Source organism: Balaenoptera physalus (genome assembly GCF_965194825.1).
Source record: "Balaenoptera physalus genome assembly, chromosome: 12".
In the NCBI taxonomy this organism is placed as follows: Eukaryota; Metazoa; Chordata; class Mammalia; order Artiodactyla; family Balaenopteridae; genus Balaenoptera; species Balaenoptera physalus.
The window spans coordinates 95825353-95850515 of record NC_138897.1 but is presented as its reverse complement, the minus strand read 5'-3'; the positions used below and the strand labels follow the sequence as shown (position 1 = coordinate 95850515).

Sequence of the window (25163 nt, the reverse complement as noted above, 5' to 3'; positions counted from 1 at the left end):
GGCCGGGGGCTGGGCGGGGGCTGTGAGGGTCTCTGGCAGAGGCTCTAGCACAGTGTCCCCTCCCGTGGGCAGCTCTCCAGGGTCCTGAACAGGAGCCTGAGCAGGCAGGTGACAGCAGGGGAAGTGAGGCCCGGCCATTTCCTTCCGCTACAGGGTCCACAGCTGGATTCAGGGCTGTGCTGGATTCAGGGAATTTTAGTTTCTGAAACATGTGAGGTCATTTGGAAAATCTAACTTGTTTCCTGTAAACATCTCAGCAGTGTCCTCAGGGACAGGAGGAAAGGAGATTAACCGTGAGGGTTCTAGTGATTCAGGAAAGGGGATGGAGAAACCACGGAGCCTGGGATCTAGGAAATAGGGGTGGCCACTCGCGACATATATATGTATGTATATTTATGAATGTATATACGTGTGTGTGTGTGTAATGTACGTAGGGAGAGACAGAGGGAGAGGCAGAGAGAGATGGAGAGAGACAGGCTCGAATCCTCTGCGTGGGCCCTGAAGTCTCATCACAAGCAACTCCACATGGGAGCTGAGTTCTCTTCATAGCAGCCTTTGCCCCTGAAGGCCGGAAAACTTGCCTCTGCCCGACCTCTCATTAAGCTTGAACTAGATGTCTTGTTGAACCAGTGGATTATACAGGTTTCGGTACATAGACTTCTGTGATGGAGCCACTGAAAAGAATAACAAATTATAGCAAAGTATTTTGGAAACATGAAAGTGTGCTTAAGTGATTAATAAGGGACGTACAGGTCTTCTGTTATTTCCTGGCCTCTCTATCTAAGACCCAGAAGAAAATGCTTTAATAATGGATAAGCTGCTCGCGTTACTGGCTGTTACAATTCATCATCATGCCGATTTATCTAGGGGTTTTGCCGTGTTTTATTTCCTTGCGTTGCCCCCTCTCTCGCCTGGGTCTGTCTGGTTTCCCCTGGCGCACATACCCCCTCACCGTGGTGGGACAATCACATTAGCTGTGATGTTGTGAGAGGAGGTGCAGCTGCCCCCGGGCTCCAGCCCCGTGTCAGTGTGTGATTAAGAGGGACGGTGGCTGTAAGTGAAAGCAACCTAGTGTTTTAGGAAAATTCAAAACAGACGCCGGCCGGCCCCTTTGCTCTGTTGCCTGCGTCCCGCTCCTGGCATCCTGGCTGGAGGTCCCTCCCTGTCCTATTGCCCACCAAAAAAGCCCCGAGTGAGGCTGTATGAATACCATGGGCATTCCACCAAGTAAGCATCTTCCTGATAGAACTGCCCGTAAGCTACTTATACCAGACGTGGAATAAATCGCTGGAAGAATAATTCAGGGGTTGCATTGCAACTCTAGGTGAAAATGAAGACCCCACTGCCTTGGGATGCTGGAACATTGATAAAACGTGGCATTTCTATCTGTCCAATTACTTAAACTAGATAGGATTCTTGGTTTTTTGTCTTGTTTTCTCATCTCCTCAAAAGCTGCTTTCAAAACTGTGTTCGGAATTATGGTTTACATTCAGAAAGGTAGAGAGCAGACAAGCCTGTAGCTCCCACCCAGATAATATGGAAAAAAGCCGGACAGACTGCAAATCAACAGCTTTTCTTGACTCCCTTAAAGAGCTGAGATTTCACAGCAGACAACTCACCTGAAATGGAGAAAGAGAGACAGACAGACAGACGCTTGCAGAGAGAAAAGGGGCCAGCACTTGGTGAGGTGGACAGTGCCAGAGGAAGTTGGTAGGAAGATTAAACTCAAAATTTAACAAATTGCTAAGAGTTGAGCGTGGGAAAGTTGAAATGCACGACAAAACAGTGCACCAGGAATGGCGGAGAGGCGCTGGGCATATACTGTTACATCATCTCACACTTCAGGGGAAGCCCTATACTCTTATTTGAAGATGGATTCAGATTATTTAAAAGTGAAAAATTACAAACCATAGTTCAACCACGAAAAATATTTTTAAATGAGGTATAAATAATGTCAATTGAGGAGATAAAATGGGATAATAACAAATGTTCAGTTAGACTCAAGAGAAGGCAAAAAAAGAGGGAAAAAAGAAAGAACAAGAGGAACAGATAGAGAGCAACTAGCAAGACGGCTGATATGAACCCCTCTCCATCAATGGTCATTTTTTTTTTTTTTAATTTTATTTATTTATTTATTTATTTATGGCTGTGTTGGGTCTTCGTTTCTGTGCGAGGGCTTTCTCTAGTTGCGGCAAGTGGGGGCCACTCTTCATCGCGGTGCGCGGGCCTCTCACTATCGGGGCCTCTCTTGTTGCGGAGCACAGGCTCCAGACGCGCAGGCTCAGTAGTTGTGGCTCACGGGCCTAGTTGCTCCGTGGCATGTGGGATCTTCCCAGACAAGGGCTCGAACCCGTGTCCCCCACACTGGCAGGCAGATTCTCAACCACTGCGCCACCAGGGAAGCCCCATCAATGGTCATTTTTAATGTCAGTGGTCAAAACTCACCAGTTAACACCCAGAGATCGTCATATTGGATAAAAATAAGCAAGAACTGACTATAAACCGTCACAAAGAAACCCACTTTAAACATAAGAACATCTCTCTGTTAGGAGCAAAAGGAAGGAGGAAGGGACACCACGCAAAGAGCAGACAAGAGAAAGCTGGAGTGAATACCCCGACTTCAGGCAAAGCGGACTTGAGAACACGGACGACGTGCAGGGGCGCGCGGGCCGTCACAGGCTGGTAAAGGTGTGCTCTCCGGGAAGACGTAACGGTCCTAAACAGCCGTGCGCCTAACAACACAACTTCAGATTCCACACAGTGGAAACTGGTAGGACTGGAAGGAAGAATTGGCGAACCCGCAATCAGGGTAGGAGACTCCAGCGCGCCACTCTCAGCCGCCGTGAGACAAGGAGGCAGGGAGGCAGTCAGGATACTGACGACCCGAACAGCGTTGTCAAGCGACTCGACGTAACAGACGTTCCAGAACACTCCATACAGTAACAGCAGGATGAAGTCGTTCTCAGGCGCACACAGAACTTTCACTGAGTCAGACCATATGCGGGCCATGAAAATTAGAGACGGTCAATCACAAAAGGATGTTCTTGAACCATTATGAAATTTAACTAGAAATCAATATCTGGAAAATCCCTGAATATTTGGAAATTGAACAACACATCTCTAAATAAGCCATGTGTCAAAGAAGAAGTCTCAAGAAGATTAAATCCACACATATATAACATCATACACACACGTATGAAACCATAAACACACACACACATGAAAATTGCATTTAATGCAGGCACTGGGGTGTTCAGACCGTCACAAGCACACAGTGAAAAGAAGAAATTGTACCGGCTGCACCGAGGCTGAGGCTGCAGACTGAGGGACGCGGCCCCTGGGTCTCTGCAGAGGGGGTGAAATGCAGAGGGGAGGGCACGTGAGTGCCCTTTGTTATTTGTCTGTACACTGTTTACCGAGGGCCCCCCATGCTCAGTGTCCAGACCCCCTGGTGAGGAAGACGGCCGTCTCTGGAGGTGGGAGCCCATCAGAATGTGAAATCTCCCCGCTGACCCCTCTGCAGAGGCCCCCAGGGCTGTTGTCCCAGGTGATGGATGTTAACCCCTTGGGAGCAGGTGGGGTGGGGCGGAGGTAACGCCCCCTCTGGAAGGACAGCAGGGCTCCAGCGAGCCTCGAGGACATGGGATGCGGGGACCCTGCTGCTGGACCCCTCGCTGTGGTGGGTGGTAGGGAAGGACCCAGGCAGGGCCGCCTCGGATCCCCCGCCGTCACTGACCAAAGTCAGAGGAAACAGCCGGATCACCCGGGGAGTCTGGGAGGGGGCGAGGCTGCCGGGCCCTGCAGACCTGGGGGGTTAAGTCAGCGCAGAGAGAGAACAGGGCAGAGGACTTACACACTCACTTACTCCCCTCCCACCCCTCCCACTGTCCGTGCTCTGACCAGGAGGGTTTAACTGTCCGGGGGACTGGAGTCTGGTCTGAGCCTGTGTCTCCATCTGGGGGACAAGGCGAGTGGTCCTCCCTGACCCCAGGAGCAGGAGGGCGGGGCACCCGTGGGGTTGCTCACGGGAGCCTCTGTTATCCTGTGAAAGGCCGGATGGTAAAGTGACTGTAGATGGTCCTCACGCAGCCCTGGGACAGGGGACAGCCTGGAGTGAAAGCTCACGGACGTGTCACCACGACAATGCACCGCCTCCCACAGCTGAAAGCACTTGATGGAGGGACCTGGGCCTGTACTCAGAGCTCGGAGTTAACGCCAAGGACGGACGCCCTGAGACCACAGTCCCGTCCCTGTCCCGACCTGGCAGCCCTTCCTGGAAGGAGATCTCCTTTACAGAACAGGTGTGCCATCGCCCTGGCCTGGCACAACCCCTGCCCTGCGTCCAACTCGTCTGAAGCTCCTCCCCCAGGAAGCCGTCCTCATTCACGTCCATCCCCAGACGGTGGCTCAGCCTCCAAGGGCGGGGGCCAGGCCATAGGAGTCCAAGATCAGCCACAGTGATGGGACTGACCCGTCAACAGGGAACCTGGGCACGGGAAGCCCTCAGCCGGGTCCCGCCCAGCTGCCTTTCTCCACCTGCTGCCTCGGGGATTTGCATCCAGGTTGGGGAGTTTCTACCCCATCGCTCAGTTCAGGGCAGCTACTACAAGAGCTTCTACTAGCGTCACGTCTGATCAGCACCGGACGTTGCTGTGACTTTATCAGCACAGTGAACCCAGAAGTGGGTTTCTTTGGGTGAAAAGTCTAGCTTATTAACTAGCATCCCAGGCCTTAGAAATGCATTCTTGGTGGTCACGAGGGGACTGGCTAACATATTTTGGAGACAACCCCCCACCCCGATCTGACACGTACAGGTAAAGAGACCAGCAGGACAGGTGGTCTGTACCCACGGTCCCTACGCCGTCCTGGGCCCATCGTGTGGATCACAGGATGCTGGGGGCAGGTGCTGAGCAGGAAGGAAAGGTCCTGCCTGTGGGAGGTCAGGTAGGCCCTGCCTGCAGGTGAGGCTGGATCAAGTCCCAGCAAGGAGACCTGGGGTTTTCACGGGCTCTCAGGACCTGGGCCTTCAGTGTCTGCCCCCCAGGAAGTGTGTGTAATCCACGACCATCTGCGTGTCAGGGTTGGCCTGGGCCTGGCTTCATCATCACTGGGAGGAGGGCTGTGTGAGAGCACGTGACCCCCATCATCTCAGACTTTCTGGAAGTAGCGGTCACGCATCGAAATAACCGAACCCTTGTCCACGACCAAATCGGCTCAGATCACGTCACAACCATCCCAGCTCCCTGAGGCTTTCTGCAGGCTACTGGCAGTCCCTCCCCACCTCACGGCTGGGAGGAAGCCGCAGGAGGGGCTGGAGACGTGCTGCTGCCTGAGGCAGTGGCTGTTTCGACTCCTGAAGAGGGTTCCGGACGGGGAGGCGGTGGAGGAGTCGGTCTGAAACGAGATTGTGCTTAACCATCCACAGCTCATGAGATGGGATCCCAGGAACTCAGGCAGGACCACCGTTTTCCTCTCCAGAGCATCAGAGCCGCCAAGAGCCCGGGGTCCCTGAGACACGTCACCTCCCTGGATCTGGGGCAGCCCCGGGGGCCTGGCACACCCGCCAGGATCTGGTGAGGCGCACGGCGCATCCTCACGGACGCAGGACGCGGACGTCCCTGCGGGGCCGCCTGGTCACTCACTCACCCCTGCTCACCCAGCGCAGCCCCCTGACGGCACAGCGTCGCCCCCCATAACCACACACGCCCCTGAGGCAGGCGCTGTGATGACCCCACCCTGCAGGGGAGGAGGCTGAGGCCCAGGGACGTTAGGGGACCCAAGTCCACGCCTGCGCCCTGCCTTTCTGCCCGCGTCCTCCCCCGAGACCTCCTGGACCAGGAGACACGAAATGCCCCAGACAAGTGACAGCGCCTGTAAGAGGCTTGTTCCCGTCTGGAACCCAGAGCCTGGAGAAAAGAGCCTCCCGTCCGAGGACGCGGCACTTAACATGGAAACTCCCGGCGAGTCTGGTGGTCCCTCTGCAAAGGGGCAGCTCCAGCCCAGGCTCCCTGGGAGGGTGAGGGCTCTGCAAGAGGAAGCTGGTGCTTTCCACCATTTTCGTGCAGAATGTTAAGTGGATGAGAATCTTCAGATCCCCTGTCCTCCCCGGACACTCAGTGAGCTTCCGGACCTTTGCTGGGGCTGCCTCGCTCCAGGCTCATATCAGACACAGAACCCGGAGTCCAGACACCACCGCTGTGGAGGGCCCGGAGGCCACAAGCTCCCCAGGAGATAAAAGGGAACAAATGCCATTGAGATGTGTCTGAGGAGAACATTCTTCTTTTAATTAGCACCTCAACTTCAGAAACATTCCAGGACTGCAAGGAATGGGCCAGAACAATGGTTGTTTAATCATTCTTGTTTCAATAGGCACTCAGACAGCACTTTCTTCAAGTGCTTCATCTCCAGAATATCATTTCCTTACAGCAGAAAAGGCCAGATTCCTCCTATTTTAGCAATTCATCTGGAAAACTATCTCTTCCTGAAGCTGTAACAATTGTTCACTCCCTCTTTTTTTAAATGCTTTCAGTGATGTTTCATTGTTTCATCACTGAGAGAGTTTCATTATTGTGATTCACCAGCTTGTCTGAAGAGAGGGATTAGCTTCTTAAAGACATTTGAGGCAAAATCTCAAAAAAAAAAAAAAAAAACGAAAAAAGAAAACAGAAAAATGTTCTGGTAATGAATAATTTCTCTGGGTCTTGGAAAGAGACCTGGGCCCACACCACCATCCCATCTCTTTTCTGATTCAACATTCATAAGCTATATTTTCAAAATGGCAGCGGGAGATGTTGGACCATATTAATTCCTACCCCATCCTACCGAAACAATGGGAATCCTAAGCCCCGCCTGTCTGGGGCACAGCAAACCACATTCATCTGACTCATTCACTTGACTGTAATTTATTGAGCACTTATTGTATACCAGCTCTGTGCCGACCACCCCAAATCAGCGACAGGGTCACAAAACTGTGTGTGACCAGATGTGCGTGTCTGGGAGGAGCTGAGCTGGACGTGTCTCTCAGCCCTTCTGGTCCTTCCTGCCCAGGGCTTGCAGAAAACACAAAGCAAAACAAAAGAAAAACCAGCCTTAAATACCGCCCCCCCCCGCCCGCCATCCCCACGTGGAACGATGCTCTGGACCGAGACCGTGGACATTCAGACCCTGAGGTGCCCGCACACGTGGAGGTCACGATAGTCCGGAGGGTCCGTCAGCAGACGAGTCCTCTTGCCTGACGTCACACCTCTCTGCAGCTGTCCCAGGCCGACGACAGGGACGTGATACAGACCAAGACACGCAACCTGCAAAACGTCAGAGCAGGAAAGTACGTTGGCCGACGCAGGCTCCCTTCCCGTCCTCCTTCCTTCCGTGCCTGAAGCACGACCTTGACACCCGACAGACGCAGACATGATGTGCTCAGAGCTGGGGTCACAGGGCAGATGTGAGACGAGACACAGCCCTTCCGAGAGCCCAGAGTCTAATCCCACAGACACCACGCGCACAGCCCGCGAGGGTAATGAAGTGGTGAGCCGTGTCGGCATGGACGGCCCGGGACAGGGGACCCTGCAGGGCGGGGCAGGAAGCAGGCCAGCCGGTAAGAGGCCTGAGGAGCAAGGAGGGGGCACACACGACGGCCTGGAACTTGAAGGGCGACGGCCACCTGTTGGCGCTGCTGGGTCTACACGAAGTCCTCCTCCTTCTGGAAACCGAACCTGCATTCTCCTCGGTGAACCATCACCCCCATCATTCCGTGCGGTCGGGGGGCTGGTTCCCCTCCCGATCTAAGACGGCGACGTGACCCGAGCCCGGATGCCTGCCTCCTCAGATTCCCCTGCCAGAGATCTCCCCAGGGATGGGCGTGTAGCACTGGGTGGGCCAATGAGACACAGTTCTGGATTTTTCACTGAAACTGTTGAGAAAGAAAAAGGCTGAGCTTCTGAGAAGACGCAGGTGCTAGTGAGCCTCAGACCCAGGCAGCTATCTTGGTACCATATGCAAAGCACCAAAGCACAAATGGAGAAATCTGATACGTGAGATGGAAAAAAGAAGGCAAAATCTTGAGAATGTCACTTGAGCCCCTAGATACGCTGTGCAGCTCAGAGGCTTGTATGAGCTAATGTGAATCTCAGACAGGGAGGCTGAGAGGCAGTGTTTCCCGCCCCAGCTGTCTGGGGAGTTTTGTTCTGGAGAGCGCACTTCAGAAACTCACCTCCATCCCCAACCCTTCCACATGCACACGTGGATTTTGAGGATCTTGACTGAGAATCTGGCTTATTTCTGAAAACAACCACTTGCAGCTGCTCAGAAAGCAGCGGTGCATCCCCAGGGCCTCTGTCTGACCAGCTCCCTGAGCACAGTCTCTCCCTCTGCCCCCCTGCAGGGAAGGGAGGGGGGAGAAGAGACAGCAAAGGGTCCCTTTCCACCCACTGACCCTCCCCTCCAGAGGGTGGTCAGGAGAAAGGGCTCCTGACCAGGACACTGCATCTCTCAGATCCCTGGAATAAGGAGGGAGACAAAAGAAACCCCCTGAGTCAGTACTTGGGGCTATTTGTGCCTCAGTTGCCAAGGCTCCCATCTACCAGAGGATGTGCCTGGGGAATCTCAGCTGGTCCCTCCAGGCGGCAGGAGGAGGAGGAGGAGGGGAAGGGGGAGGGGGAGGGGGAGGAGAGGGAGGAGGAGGGGAAGGGGGAGGGGGAGGAGGAGGAGGAGGGGAAGGGGGAGGAGGAGGAGGAGGGGGAGGGGAAGGGGAGGGGGAGGAGGAGGGGGAGGGGGAGGGGGAGGAGGGGGAGGGGGAGGAAGGAAGGAAACTCCTGGTTCCAGGGGCCCTGGTGGCAGAGTCAGCTCCACAGGCCCTCCTGACTGTCAGCTTTAATTAACCACCTTCCTGGCTCCTGCTTTACATGTAAGAGAGGACAACTCATTACAGGAAGTCTGGGGAAGTCAGGAGAAAGGTATCCAAAATACCGACAGCACAGCACAATAAAATGTCATTTTGTCTGTTGCCTCTCAGTACTATTTTTTTTTAATTAATTTATTTTTTATTTATTTTGGCCGCATTGGGTCTTTGTTGCTGCGTGCAGGCTTTCTCTAGTTGTGGCGAGTGGGGGCTACTCTTCGTTGCAGTGCGCAGGCTTCTCATTGCGGTGGCTTCTCTTGTTGCGGAGCACGGGCTCTAGGTGCACGGGCTTCAGTAGTTGTGGCTCGCGGGCTCAGTAGTTATGGCGCACGGGCTTAGTTGCTCCTCAGCATGTGGAATCTTACCGGACCAGGGCTCGAACCTGCTTCCCCTGCATTGGCAGGCAGATCCCTAACCACTGCACCACCAGGGACGTCCCGGCAAGCGAACACAGTTTTCTGGAACAGAGTGAACTGCTAATGTGTCCAAGCTCACTCGGTCCCTCAGCAGCAGCACCTCCCTCTGCTCGTCCGTGGCTCAGAGTTTCCGGGGGATTCTGGAACCAGCCTCCAGTGCACCTGACGCATTGACTTCAGGGACGTGCCCACAGGATTAAGGATTTGGGAGGCTTCCCCCAACCTCCCTCTAGACAGATTGCTGGCACAGCAACGAGGACTCGACAAGGATGGGGGTTGACTCTGGTCTGCATCAGGAGGGTCCCTCACCTGTTGTCTGGCTGCCACTGCTCAGAAGCCAGGTCTTGGGAGGGGCCCAGGGAGGCCCCACAGAGCCAGACCCACCTCCTCGAGGGCTCTGGCAGGCCCAGATGATGCCTGAGCTGTGTGCATGGGCCCTTCAATCTAAGGGACAAGACACCATTGTAGATCAGAGTTGCAATGTGCCCAGCTATGGAACTACATTTCCCAGAACCCCCTGGACCTATGGCTGGTCATGTGACCGAACTCTGACCAACGAAATGCAGACAGGGGAAGAGGATTCCTGTAAGGGGTGGACTCAGCTGGCTGGTCCCTTCTGTCATCCGCCCTCCCTGTTCTTCCCGCCAGGAATGCAGCTGTGATGTGGGAGGTAGGGCAGCCCTCTTGTAACCACAAGACAGCACGGTGGTGCCCAAACCACACACCACGGCAGGTCCTGAGGGCATCGAGAACTGTCACACCAGCCCTCAACCGCCTTCCTCGGATGTCTGACGAGGAGGAAAGTAAATCCCCGTCGGGTCAGGCTCTCGGTTGTCTCTTCCGTTTCTTGCAGCTGAGCACAATCCTCAACAAGAAGAGAAAACACATACTTTTCACCCTCCTAATGATTACCAGGGATCATTAAAAGGGAAAGAGAATCAGAAGTAAAATGTCAGGCTCTGACAGAACTTAAAACTATGTATTAGGTCATTTCCTAATCAGTATGCTAACAAGATGCCTTCTCCAGAGACCTGCACCCAGGGAAGGAATGCTCGTGGAGAGCACCGTGGGCTGGCAGAGCCTGCAAGGACGGCTCTGAACACGGCACACACCCTGGCTCACCATCGCCCTGGCCTGGCAGGGAGGGGGCCCCCTCACCCTGTTCATGGAGGACGCTGGCCAGAAGCTGAGCGCGTGCCCTGGGTGCCCAGAAGGGTCCGGCAGAGTTTCCCTCCAAGGGGCATTCTCCCAGGAGCCATTTGGGAGCTCCTGGCTGCGAGAAGCCCCTGTGTCCCAGGAGATACCTGTGCACCTGAGCAGAGGCGGCAGGGGGAGTTGGAAGGGAGAGTACTACTGGGTTCAGAGGTCAAACCACCGCCCCAAACTGCACCACGGTCTTTACTTGGGTGCCCAGAGTGGAAGGGCCCAGCAGGCTGGAGCTGAGGCCCAGACAAGCCCCACTCCCTCCACCAAGCGTCTCTTTGTGCCTTCGGGAGGTGATTAGGTCATGAGGTGGAGCCCTCATGGATGGGGTTAGTGCCCTTATTAAAGAGGCCCCAGAGAGCTCCCTCACCCCTTCCGCCATGTGCGGGCCCAGCCAGAAGTCAGCAGCCTGCAGCCCAGAAGACAGTCTTCCCTGGAACCTGGCCGGGCTTCAGCCTCAAGGACCCTGAGAAGTAAATGCCTGCTGGTGTAGACAACCAGTCTGCGGGACTTTGTTCCAGCGCCCAGGGGACTAAGACACCGCCCGTGGTTCCTTTGATCCATGAGGCAGCTCCGATGCATCCAGTGCGTTCCCAGGGCCGAGAGAGAAGCTCCCTGCACGCACCGCGGCCGGTGAGGGCCGGACTCACCAGGGGAGAGCGCGGCCAGCTCAGGGCAGTTTCCTCGACTTCAGAACCACTCACGTTCGGGTGTCACGGGTTGGCCTCTCCTGGTTTTAGCCAGCTCCCCTGAGAGTTGGGGTGACCCTGTCTCAGTCGGGCATTCTCCCTCCTGCGTTCACATCCAGCCACGCCCGGACTCGCAGTGACACCCCTCAAACCTCAGGTTCGGCCTTCTGTCCCCCAGGCCTCCTCTCCTTGAGCTCTGGCAGCAGCATCCCCTCCTCCACTGGCTTCCGAGGTGCACGCTCTGGTTTTACTGTGGGACAGACCCAGGACACAGTCGTTTCACCCAGGGCCCATCCAGGGCCTCCGAGGTCCAGGGGTAGGTTCTGCTCTCCACCCGCGTCAAAAGTGTCCCAGAACTGTTGACTCCGGACCTCCTTCTGGATTGTTCCTCCAGGTGCCTCTTGCCCATGGAATAAATCACTCATCCCAGACACCGTGGGTTGAATTTCTCCAAGGCCTTCTGCAGACTGCATGTCAACATGTTATTCATTCTTCACATGAGAAGAAAGGAGCTGAGCTTCTAAAACGATCCTCTTGACCTTTTCACCCCTCCACCTGGCTCTCTTACTCCTGAATTGTTGGAGGAAAGCCAGGACTCCAGGGAGGCTGGCTCCGAGTAGCTGGCTTTAGGATGACGTCCTTTATGACAGTGAAGCGTGAGCCACGCCCCTGGCCCTGGCAGTTCTCACTGGGTCTTGCGTCCAGTGGTCCTTCTCAGGAGACACAGATTTTCCATAATTAGAAAAAAACCTCCTTTCTCATTGACTTGACTGCTTTATAGCCTATGTCCAACCCAAGGAGTTTATAATCAATACAGGTAATCTCTCCCTGTCTCTCTCTCAAATGGTCTTCAACTGGGAAAAATATTGTTTGTAATAACACACACTACAATGCAGACCTCCGAACACGCCTCCTTGGCTGGAGGATTTGCAGACCAGGACTCCCAGCTGGAGGTGTGGCCCCCAAGGGGATCACGTCGCACCCCCAGGGAGATGATGGTTTTCTTTCTTTTTTTTTTGGGGGGTTTACAATCTCTATTTTATTTTTTTATTTTTTTCTTAATATCTTTATCGGAGTATAATTGCTTTACAATGGTGTGTTAGTTTCTGCTTTATAACAAAGTGAATCAGCTATACATATACATATGTCCCCATATCCCCTCCCTCTTGCATCTCCCTCCCTCCCACTCTCCCTATCCCACACCTCTAGGTGGTCACAAAGCACAGAGCTGATCTCCCTGTGCTATGTGGTTGCTTCCCAATAGCTATCTATTTTACGTTTGGTAGTGTGTATATGATGGTTTTCTTTCTGTAGCGGTTTTGCTTCTGTCAGGAAGCAGTGGAGTTTAAGGTGCTGTGAAATGCTGACCTGCCTCACACGTGGCCCCGAGGGCTGAGAACGATAACAGCATGCTTGTGCTCTAACACTTCTCACATCTTCCTCAAAGATGATCAGTTCCACTCAGAGTGGAAAGGGGGGTTTTAGGAGCCCACCCTCTGTATCCCAGGCTGCCTGGGAAGGTCGTGACACCTGAACTGCTGTGACCCTCACCAGTATGTACCAGCTCACATTTCTGTCCTCTCCCTTGTTCCACGTTGTCCCCCGCGAGCCGCTCTATTGGAGAAGCTCACAAATAAAATACCTGAGCCCACCTCCCCGGCCTTGGTCGCAGGAAAATCTCATGGCTGCTTAGCACCCACTGACCTGCTTCCTGGTTCACTGGGCCCTGATTTTCCTGGAGAGGCACCGCCCCATCATGCGGGTCTCTGCCAACCATGCACCTGGCTCCTGCCGCGGGGACGGCCAGGCCAGCAGTGACACCAGCAGGGCAGATAAGCGGCGGTGAGACCTGGGAAGGCTGGGACAGGCCCTGTGTCTCCTGCTTGGTGTGAACGAGGTAGGCCTTGGCCTGGTGACTGCTGGAGGCCACGCTGTCTGAGCGCAGAGTCAGTGCAGCGACACAGAGCTGAGCGGAGATTCTGACGGCGGCATGTCAGCCCTGATCCAACCTGCCCCTAGCAGGTCACAGGGGCCTGTGCATTCCTCCGTGGGTATTGCAGGTTGGGTCAGGTTTGCTTCGAAAAGTCCTTATGGACGCAGATGAAAGAGAAGGGGAGGGGAGACCCCGCCTCCCTCACGCGTACCCTTAGGAAGGGAGTGTGTCACCGCTGGGGTCTTCAAAGTCATCACCCCCAGGAAAGCCCTGGAAGCGCCTTTGGCTCCTCGATGACCACGAACAGGAGCAGTCACTCCGCCCGCAGGGAGAGCCGCGCTCCTGCCCTGAACGGAAGATGCACTGAGTCCAGGCTCAGAGACGTGAATGAGGGGTGACCACGGCCGTCGGTGGAGCGGCTGGAGGCCGGGCAGGAGCCCCCGGGACGGCTCAGGACCCTGGCCCTGCGGGGGCTGAACTCTGTGCAGAGTCTCAGGCCCTCCTGCGGCTGCAGCCCAGCCCGTCCTCCTCCAGCCCCTGAGCCAGCGGCTGTGACATGGGGGCCTGTCATGAAGACACTGGTCTCCGTGGAGAAGCGGGAAAGGGTTCCCAGGCTGCTGGGCCATTTGAATCCATCGGCAAGGGCGTGGTGACTTGTCCACACATGTTTCAACAGTTGGAATAAAAATCACGGGAGAAAGGAGTCAAACCACCGACTGATGGAGTTAACGAGACCCTCAGTTGTGGGAATGCACCAACAGCTCCGAGAACCTGACGTAGGTGAGACGGCCACACGCCCAGATCACACTCACCACACTGACTTCCGTGTTTTTAAAGCACAAATATTAAAAAAAAAAAAATCAGACAAATAAGGAGGCGGTGGGTACACTTTAATGATACAATTTAATCTGCGGGGGATGGGATCTGGTGACTCTCCACGCGATAATCCTGCCTGTCACAATTATAATTAACTGTGAGAATAAAAAGCTTGTCTACATTATAATTACTGCTTTATAAAATTTGTGTATACTTGTAACAACTAAATGGTTCAGTGTCTCGAAAAATAAATATATTTTTCCATGTTTTATTGTGAATTGCAGTCGTCCCTCAGTATCCACAGGGGATTGGTTCCAGGACCCCCAAGGACACCAAAATCCACAGGTGCTCAGGTCCTTTATAGACAGTGGCATAGCATTTGCATATAAACTATGCCCCTCCTTGCATGCTTTAAATCATCTCCAGATCACTCATAAAGCCTAAAATGAGGTAAAAGCCGTGTAAACAATTGTAGATACATTTTAAATGCTATGTAAATAGTTGCCTTGCAGCAAATTCAAGTTTTGCCTTTTAGAACTTTCCGGAATTTTTTTCCTAATATTTTCGATCTGAGGTCGGTTGAATCCATGGATGCAGAGCTCACAGATATGGAGGGCCAACTATATGTTAATCTTGTTATACACATTCTTCTTAATAGACAATAACAGGCAATTTAAGTGACTGACCTTCACAGTAGATTTATCTTCAAATCTCTTAAAACAGTAGCTGAACCAGGCTGTTTGATGAAAGGATGTCTGTGCTCATTAAATTACCAGCTCAGTAGCGCACTGCGGTTCCTTCCCGGGGCGTGAACACAAACACGTGGGCAGATGCAGATGAAGTCCGGCCTCTCCCTCAGAGTAGACACAGAGAAGCACCCTGGGCTCTGGCGTCTCACACCGGGATTCGGGTCCTGCAGCCACCGCAGCTGCACTGTGTCATCAGCCTTTTCTAACCTCTGATTTCCACTTACAAAGGACTATTATTTGTAGTTCATTTTATACTGTAGATATTCGTTGAGTTCCTATTGTATGCCGTGTGCTGTGCATTCCATGATGAACCAAAAGCATGAGCTGACAGTCTAGCAGAAAAGAGAAACAGGAACTGAGTGACCACAGGAGGCGTGTAAGTGCCAACAAGGAATGGGGGACAGCACAGTGATGCCCACCTGGTCCAAGAGGGTCACCCCTCAGGGAATGACAACAGAGCTGAGACATGGTGGTGACCAGCAGTGACCAGAAAGGGAGGGAGAGGGCTTTGGGCTGGGTGAACAGCATGTGCAAAGGCCCAGCGGCTGAGGCAGAGACAGAAGAGGAGAATGGTACAGGAGGAGGCTGAGGGGACAGCGCCGGGCTCTGGGCCACGAGGGCGGGTTTGACTTCACCCCGAGCGTGACAGGAGCTGGGGAGGACCCACAGCAGGGGAGGCAGAAGACCAGACTTGTTTCTTCAACAAAGCACTCGATCTGCCACAGGGAGCGCAGAGGGCAGGAGTCCAGCTGGGAGGCGGCGTGGGCACCAGGCGAGAAGTGACGCTGGGTGCGCGTGGGGGTGGAGGCCGTGGAGACGAGGAAAGTGGGTGCATTTCAGGGAATTCTGGACATGAAATCAATAGTTAGCAGTGAGTTGGATACGAGGAGAGTAAGGGAAAGGGAATACAAGGAATGGGTTCTCTTGATTCGTCCAGGTCAATGCATCGTGGTTCAGTTTAGCAAAGCGGAAACGCTGAGCGAGGTCTGAAGTGAGGGACGGGAGATTACTTTGGCCTGTGGAGACCGGACTTCGGCCTTTGGACCGGACATTACTTTGGCCTGTGGAGACACTGCCCACGAGACATCCAGATGCAGACATCAAGGAAACAACTGGGCCCATGAATCCAGAGCTAAGAGGCAGGAATATTCTAGAGACATAACTTTGGGATCCATCAACGTACACGCAGTTTCGAAGGCCCGGGGAATGATAAGGTTAACTACAGAAAGAAATACAGTGAGGAGAGAAGAGACCCAGGATGCATCTCTGGGAACATTTAACTTGCAGTGGGGAGGCTGAGTCTGAAAAGGAGACTGAGAAGGAAGGGCCAGTAAGGCGGGAGGAAACCAGGGACCGGCGCGTTGTGATGAGTGAAGGATGCGGAGGGTGAGACGGGGGGGGGACAATGTGCTCCGCCCCCCACCCCACCCCGTCCTCCGCCTGCCTTTTGTCTGTGGAAAAACTTCAGCCGGAGAATAAGTTTAACCAGAGCAGTGAGAAAATGCAGAAGCAAAGGAAAACAGTCAACCAACACCAAGTATCAACAGTGCGGCCATTAAGCAAAGTCAAGGCCCTTTAGTTCCTCCTCAAGGGCTATCGATCATAGTCTGAGCCACTGCAGGCGGCTCTTGTCAGGGAAATGGAAGATGGATGCTCAAAAAATCTATTACCTTTTTTCCAAGGAAAGCTGAGAATCCTGCTTTCTTCACTGACTTTCAATAGAAAAGCACGTCTGCAGTGGAGCCCCGCTGTGTAGCACCTGCCGCGGGGGCTGGGATAACGAGGAGGGGTGGGAGCCCGCTCCCGTGTGAGCCGAGCGAGGCAGAGCCCTCCCCGCCCCTCTAGGCGCTCACGTCCCACGCTGGCACGTGCCTCTCCCAAGAGCACTGAATGCTACTTCTCTGAATCATTAAGGACACTTATTAAGTGTTAAATGTCTTGACAAATCAAGAAGCCTCATTAACAGTAAGTAGACTCTTCACCCACATGCAGCAGCAGGTCCTGAAGAGTTTCACCGACTCCGTGGCATGTCTGCCTCTGGACCATGGGGAACCTGCCGGGAAGAGGAGGCATTCTGCCCCAACTCATGCTTTCCCATCGGATTGCATCATCCTGCAGACACAGGAAATGTGTCCTCATGACACTAAAGACCCCCCCTGAAATCCTGGAGGGCAAAATCACTGTGCATCACCGATGAACCAAGACCTGTCAGGTAAGTGCTTCAGGAGCAGATCTCTCCCACGAGGGCACAATGCCAATCACGGCGTTTCAAATCCCTGCAGGACAAGTCACAGTCTATCTGTGGACCCCACCTCATGTGTTTTTCCAAAGATGGTGATGAAACAGCCCAGAAGGAACATACCTGAATCAGTGAACACGCTCCACTCCTCTTAAACAAATTCAAATGGATTTTGATTTGAAAACTTGAGCATGCTGATTGATGCTTAGTTGGATGGTCTGAAATGAGGAGAGATGAAGAAAAGACCTGCCTTTATCTTCTCTGTCTGAGGAAACTGCAAGTTTGCATCTCACGCTTGGTGGAAAGACCAGACTCGTGGCTAATTATCCAAATGTAACGCGCCAGTGTTGGCTGCCTAGCCCCTTGTGTCAATATGCTACTGAGGCTGGTGGGTTTGAGTACATTTCTGAAGCTGATGTCTGGAACCTCCTACTTTAATGAGGAAAGAGAGAAGAAGAAATTTTCTGTTGTTAAAAAAGGTCTCTCAGGTCTCTACTGAGCCCTGAGCTCTGGGTTGCTGGTGCATCTCGCACTTTCCGTTTCACCTCTGGGTCTCCTCCAGGGGAGATGGGGGAGGCCACCTTATCTGACATTTCACTCTGTTAACTCCTTATGTGAACTTGTGGAAGCTTTGCAACGACCAAATGAAATCAGCTGAGGCTCTTTGTGGTGCTTGCAAACAAAGGATGCTGATGGTCCTCGTGGCCACAATGATGGCAGATATAAAACAATCATGATTTTTGTGAGGACATTACTCACTAAATGGGGTAGGAGAAAACTTTTTATTGATAAAAAGTGAGTGGACGGTTCACATCTACATTAGCAGTAACTTGGGTATTTTCATCCATTGAAAAAAGAAATTCAATGTAGAAAAATGTAAAGATGCATCAGGGCAAACTTAATGGTGTGTTCTAAGCTCTCAAGTGTGTTTCTCTCAGGCAGAAGGCATTCCTTCACTTGCCATTGGCTGTTACACAAGACCACTGAGAATTGGTCTTAAACACATTATTTCTATTCATAGAAACATTCCTAGTTGCTATAGCACTTTGTGAAATCTTCAATTTGGCCTCAGATGCCTTTTACCCCTTAATACCCTGAGATCAACCCTCGTTGCCACTGGAGGAGCTTTTCTGCTACAGATCAAGAAAAGGAAGGGCCTCCTGGGGGAGCAGAATGCCAAGTCAGGCCACCACACTATTGAAGACTCTTTGTATGAGTATGTGGACAAACAACTGTCCTAAATGCTAAAGCAAATCAAAGAAGAGGACCTCACCTGTTTGTGCATGAGACGGATGATGTGAAGAGACGCGTCTAACACTCCCTGGGAGAGCCAGTGGTAGTGGTCCCTCCAGGGAAATATGGTAACTGGCTGCAGGCCTCACGGACTCTTTGAAATTCACTGCCTCAGCAATCCTTGGAAATAAAAGGGACATTGTTACGAAATGGCAAAGGAAGGCATTCAGCTAGAAGATGGGTTTGAAATTTAATATTAAACTTCGAATTATTGAGACGGTGATCTTTTTTGGAAGAATTTTTCAATTCCGTTACTGAACACTACTCTATTTAAGACTTTATTCTGCCACCTATAGGGACTACCAAGAGAGCTGCAGTGTAATCTTGGACCACAAATAACAACTTAGTTGAGGCCCAGGAAGCTGTCAAATAACAAAGAGTCAAAACCACTGGGCATAGACTCTCAGCAATTCCACTCAATCACTGCGTAACCTTGGGGAGATCACTTACATTGCCTCAACTTTAGTTTCCCTAATTATAAAATGGTGGGATAAATAGTAGCATGGTGGGTGAGAGGAAGAAAAAGGTTTTTTTCCTCTACACATCTTAGCTTCCTTGGCTGGTGCCCTGGACGTTAGACTGACTAGACAGATTAACAGGAGAAAAACAAGCAGAAGTTTATTAACACGTGCACCAGAGTACTCAGCGAAGAGTAACCCAGAAGAGCCGTTAGTACCTGGGTTTACACAGCATCGTAACTAAAGGGATGATGAACTTTCGGAGAAGTGACAGGACTTTGCGTTTCTAGGGTGGCAAATTGTGGAAGACAGGCACATGGGGGGACTGATGGGAGAGGGAGAATAGTCAGTGGGTTTTGTTACATAGATTCCTCCCGGGATGTTGCTAGGTGATCAGGGTCTAGGTTTGTCTCTGGTTCTTCCTAGTTAGAAAGGGGAGCGGAAGACAACTTTATAAGTGTATGCCCTGCTTTCAGGAAACAGGTGGAGTCCAGAAAGCTTTTTTGGTGTCTGTTTCTTCAAGTCTGCCTTCAAGATTAAAAAACAACGAAACAAAAAACCCCAAATAAAAACAAGACAAAAAACCAACCAAACAAAAAAAACCAACCAAACAGAAAAAGACTGCCTTCAGCTCAAAATGATCCTTGTGACCAAGTGGCATACTTGGAGGTGGCGTATTTTACTCCACTTCAGTGGACATCTGCTGTTTTGCCTCTCAGCAGCCCTTCATTCTTCTCCTGTAAAAGTCTCCTCAACTACCCTCCAGGTGACCATCTCTTTCCCCACTGGCAGCCCATGTAATTTGAAGTTGACTCCATCCTGGGCTTAAAAGTAAAACCTACTGGACTTCCCTGGTGGTGCAGTGGATAAGAATCCGCCTGCCAATGCAGGAGACACGGGTTCGAGCCCTGGTCCGGGAAGATCCCACATGCCGCGGAGCAACTGAGCCCGTACACCACAACTACTGAGCCCGTGAGCCACAACTACTGAGCCCGCATGCCTAGAGCCTGTGCTCTGCAATGAGAAGCCCGCGCACTGCAACGAAGAGTAGCCCCCACTTGCTGCAACTAGAGAAAGCTCACGCGCAGCAACAAAGACCCAACACAGCCAAAAATAAAATTAATTAATTAATTAAAAAAAAAGTAAACCCTGTTATTCAGGCCTGAATGAATCAGTGCACTGTGTTCCTCAAGGCCATGGTTATTGATCAGGGCTGAGCACACGATCCAGTAGGATCCAAAATGGTGCAACAGGATGAGGTAGAGAACGCTGGTTCAAAGATTCTCACTTCTCTTCACTAGATGTCAGCCCTGAAAGATGAGGTCCTGGGAGTGACTTTCACACATGAGGGGAGAGAGTGACTGAGAAGGGAGCCCACTTTCCGAAGAGAGCTGAGAGATTTTGCCAAGTGACATCAACTGGACACTGGATCAAGCTGCTCCTGAAGCTAGCGTATCCATGGACCTTCCAAAGCACATGTGCCAGGGAAAAATACACTTGTGATGAAGACACTTTAGGTTTAGTTTTTTGTCATTTATAACCCCAAATACCCTACCTGGCACATGAAGTACTTGTCTCATGGAGGTCTGATGCAGAACTGAGGTGGTACTGACTTGGTATACAGTAGGTGTTCAGTAACTGACTGAATGAGCTAGAACCTTAGACATTGCACCAATGCCCCTGAGACTCAGGATCATTTGCCCCCCACATGGGTCCCTTACCATCTACTTGCAGCTTCTCTCACCTGGACCCCACGTGCCTCCCAGCTTAGCTCTGCAAAGCAAGGACTGAGGTTTCTGCTCAGTTACAGATGTCGGCAAACCCCGACCCCCAGTTCTCATCTGACATTTAACAAGCCCCTGGGAGCTGAGTGCACCATATTTTCCCTCCTTTGACAACTGGTTTTCCCTAAATAATAGTCTCGAACACAGTGTTCAGTGACACTGTACTGATGTAGGGCTGGGAGGCCACACACAACACGCTCCCCTGCCCCAAACACCACATGGTTTCCTTACACACTTCCTGGACGAAGAGCAGGCCCCCAGGAAGCACGCAGGGACGTCCCACTGCGAGGACAACTGGAGCCTCCTGGGCCACTTGTCATTAGGAGACTCTGGCCAGTGCAGGAGTAGAACCCAGGGACCTGAACAGACAAGCCCCTAATCCAGCCTGAGGAAACCCTGAGAAGGGAGACTGGAAGTGGCCAACGCCATTTAATAAGCCCCACGGAAACCCCTTAGCATTAAATTTGACAAATAGGAGCTTTTCCTCAGCTAACTGCCTCCCTCCTCCCCTCCCCTCTCCAACCTGCACACTCTGTCTCACACAGGCTGAGGATGGAACCCCCCGTCTGGAAAGGGAGCCCAGGATGGTGCCCTCGGGTTCCCCACCAGTCTTTTCAGTCAAGCCCAGCACCGTGGGATCGTCCTGAACATCAGAAACAGAAACACTGAAAATCAAACTTGCTTCAGAATCACACCAGCTGGATGCCCTGAATGCATGAAAACAAACTATTTAGGGTTTGGGGGTTTGTTTGTTTTGCCACTTTACGCTGAAGCGTGCAGAGGAACAGGCAGCATTTTTCGCGCATTTCCTGTGGGCCAGGGCCTGTCCTCACAGTGACCAGAGGAGGTGGGTGATGCTACCTCTCATTTCTCAGACTGGGAGGTGACCACACACAGGTCACACAGACAAGCCAGAGAGTTGGCCTGCGTCACCCAGGCCAAGGGGCTCCAGGCCGTCTAACGTAGACAAGGGACCACTGAGGGGCTCAGGCCAGGACAAGGTCCCCGCTCCACTCCGACCCTGGGAGCCAAGCATTGAGACGGGAACCTCAGAGGCTGGACGGAGCGGGGCGTCCCTGAGTCACCGCATGGAGGACGCCCCCGCTGACCGTATGGGACTCGGCAAGAAGGAGAAGCAAATGTCTATTTGGTACGGCAGTGACGAGGGGGGCGGACGGGCAAGACTGAACAACAAGTGAACCCCATGCTCCGATGCAGAGCCGGGCTGGGGAACACCCGCTGCAGGAACAAGCGCAGAGGGGCCTCGGCGGCCCGCCCGCCCCTGGGCCTGGAGACAACACACCCACCCGGCCTCCCACCAAGCCGGCGCTCATCTGGCCTGGGCCCGACTCCTGCTCGCTCTGCCCTGGCCCGGGTCCTCCCGCAGAAACCCCGGGTCTCCCGCGGGCTCTGCCTCTCCCATTTTTCCATTCCCCGCGGCCCCCCGTGCCCCCGGAGCTCAGCATCCCCGGTTCTACCCCCCACGGCTGCACATCCCACCAGCCTTCGAAAGTCAGGGGAGAGCCAGACGGGCGGGGCTCCGGGGCAGGTTTCTCACGGTGGGCTTCAGACCCCCCTGTCCTGCTGGACGGGGGCTTCTAGAACATTCTTTCCTCTTAACACCCACCCCAGAAGTGCTTCCCATGGGGGGCCTGGAAGTGCTCAGACACTGGTAGCCTTGTTCCCACCCATAGCTCCTTATGATTGGCTGAACCCTTGTGCCACTCCTGCCCCTCTTGGCTAGTGATTGGTCTAGAGTGGTCATGTGACCCAGCTCTGACCAATGAGCTGTGAGGGAATATCTGCAAGGGGAACCGTGGGGAAGACTTTGCCTCCCTGGTAAGAGGGGGTCAACCCCAGCCCTGAGTTGCCGTCCTGGCCGTTGTCAGTGCAGTCCTCACCGTATTCCCACTGCTGCCATTAGGAAGCAGAGCAGGATGTGGGAAGCCTGACGTCCAGGGTTTGCCTGGGACTGAGGCATTTCCCAGGACCCTGGACTGCCAGTGCTAAAACCAGAATGTTCCAGACAAACTGAAGGAGTTGGCTACAGCATGGCGGCAGAGCCAGACCCACTGAAGCCTGACCGTGCAGTCTGCCCGGGAATCGCCTGCCCCTGGGCTTCTTGTGCTGAGAAGGAAGTAAATGTCCTGTGTTCTAAACGTGACTTAGGTATATTATCCTGTTACTTGCAGCCAAGAGCATCTTCCGGACAGAGACTTGGGTCATCTAATTATCCCTGTGTCAGAGGTCGGGAAACTGAGGCTTACGGAGGTTGAATAACTTGCCCAGGGACACAGAGCTTGGGGCCGTACCCAGGCTTGCCTGATTCCAGAATCACTGGGCTGCCTCCTGCAGCTCAGCACATCCCCTTGTAGCCCTTTTCAGACCCTCATAACCCAGCCTCTTGAAATCAGTAAGTGGTTCTTGGTCATCCTGGATCCCCAGAACCTAGTTTGTCCTATGAGTGAATGAATGAAATCTGAGAATTCCAACTGGGAAGTATTGTCAAATGAGTAATAATAAATCTTCTTAAGTTATACTGTATAGGTAAATATTATTAATGTATGAAATTATATGAAGTTCCTAAAATTTAAAATGCCATGGTATGTTGTCAGTCATAATTGTAGTTATTATCTTAAAATGTTCTATATCAGAAATGGCTAAATTTCCTTGACAGTCACATTGTAATCAGGTCTTTAAGCATGCTTTTCGAGTCTTTTGTCATTTAGAGACAGTTATTGTCTTACTGTCTTATTCTGATGCTTTTACAAAAATACTTGGAGATGACTTGCTTTTATGCTCTGAAGAAGCAGTATCAACAATATGAAGAAATAGTATCAATAATAGGGTCTCTTTTCACTATGTATGTCCCACACTCAGTTGAGTCTCTCCTAAGCTCTCACCACACCCAGCTGACTAGCTTCTTATGAAGTATTGTTGCTTTCTGCACTGAATACTCCCTTGGTTCCATGTAACAAGCCTAACCTTGCAACTTTGCTTCCAGCACTACAGGAAGGAAACAACCATGGCTACATTTTGTTAACAGATTATTTTCTTGCTCCCAGGAATGACTTACAAGAAGCCCCTATTGATAAGGCTGATCGAATTTAATTTACAGATGGGTCCTACTTAAAGGATGAACAAGGACATTGTTGGGCTGGATATACAGTAACGCCCACAGTGGACATAATTGAAGACTTTTATTTATCAGAAACAAAGCCAGCATAACTGGCCAAATTAATTGCCTTAACTCTAGCTTGTCAACTAGCTAAAGGCCAGGATAACAAATATTTATACTGACAGTCGCTATACTTTTGAAGTGGCACACAACTTTGGAATGCTATAAAAACAATGATGTTTTTAACCTCAGCACAACTTATAAATTAAAAAAAAAACAAAACAGGTTACAAATATACAGCTGCCAAAACAGTTAGCAATTATTAAAACAATAGGGCATTCCAAATCTGACACTATGGAAGCTAAAAGAAATCAGCTTGCTGATGCTGCAGCCAAACAGGCAGCTTTAAATATTCATCCTGTCCAGTCCTGAGACTGTCCACTGCTCTCCATTAACCTTGCTAACCCTATGAAAGATTTCTCTCTACAGGCTCAAGAGATCCCCACTAAAAAAGAGAAACAGATACGGCAACAAAAGGGGGAATTTTGATCCAACCACACAAATATGGTTTAGACCTGATAAAACAAAACAAAACTTATAGTGTCTGTTGAAGCCCAATTGCCATTACTCCAGCATGTACATTCTTTAAGACACTGGGCATCTAAGAAAATGGTTTTATGGGGAAAACAATATTTTGGAAATTTGCACCCATTTTGGTTTGAAGGAAATCTATTACGTTATTGACAGGGTCTTATTGAGACACTTCCAAAAAAAATGGTGACTACTTTTATAGTGAGCTCCCAGGAGATGAAAAGGATGATGGATTACAACCTAGAGATTTTGTTTATTGGAAAGGACACAAATAAAAGATTATTTACAAACATGATGGAAAGAATGTTATCAGGTATTACTAACTAATTCATGTACAGCCAAACTGAAAGACATCAATTCATGGATTCACATCTCTCATTTTAAAAAGGGTCCTCCACCTGAATGGACTTTGACCCCTGTTTCTAGCACCCAGCTTCAACTAAGCCAAGCGTCTCCAAGCTGGGAGAAGAAGATGACATCAGTGTCAGAGAGCTGACCCACGAGTCCGTGGTGCAGAGTATGTGCTCCCCAGGACGTATGAATGTTATAGAACCGTCCGGAATCGAGCAAAGAATCAGTGTCACCTTTACCAAGCGTGGAGGGCGAGATGAATTTGCACCCATGTGATTCAGGCCCTCCCCTGGTGGGTGCCTCTCCGCTCGGAGGTAGCCGGCTCCCTGGGGATCCAACTCAGCTCATTGTGAAAGTTTTTGAGGAATAGAATTCCCAGAGAGAGTCAGAGAAGAAAAGTTCTCTAAATATCTCAGCTGCTTTTAAGAATTCCTGTCACGCCATTCAAAATGACATTCTGTCTGGGCCAAATAGCCTGCTGTCACGAAGAAAAATTAAATTTTAAACATGAACTGTAGAGTTAAGTGATGATGCAGGGCGAGTAATGGAATCCACAAGCAGAGCTCACGTCGCCTTCAGCCCAAACTGCAGAATAATTGCTTTTGTTGGAGCAATGGCTTCGATTTC

The 25163-nt window shown here is 51.7% G+C and overlaps 1 long non-coding RNA gene across 1 annotated transcript in view; it reads left to right on the top strand.

Moving 5' to 3' along the window:
- Positions 1-25163, top strand: part of LOC309640110 — a 258908-nt gene continuing 233745 nt past the window's right edge. Inside the window, exon 1 of the long non-coding RNA XR_014252035.1 lies at positions 1-216. This is a non-coding gene — a long non-coding RNA (uncharacterized lncRNA). The remainder of the gene's footprint in view (positions 217-25163) is intronic.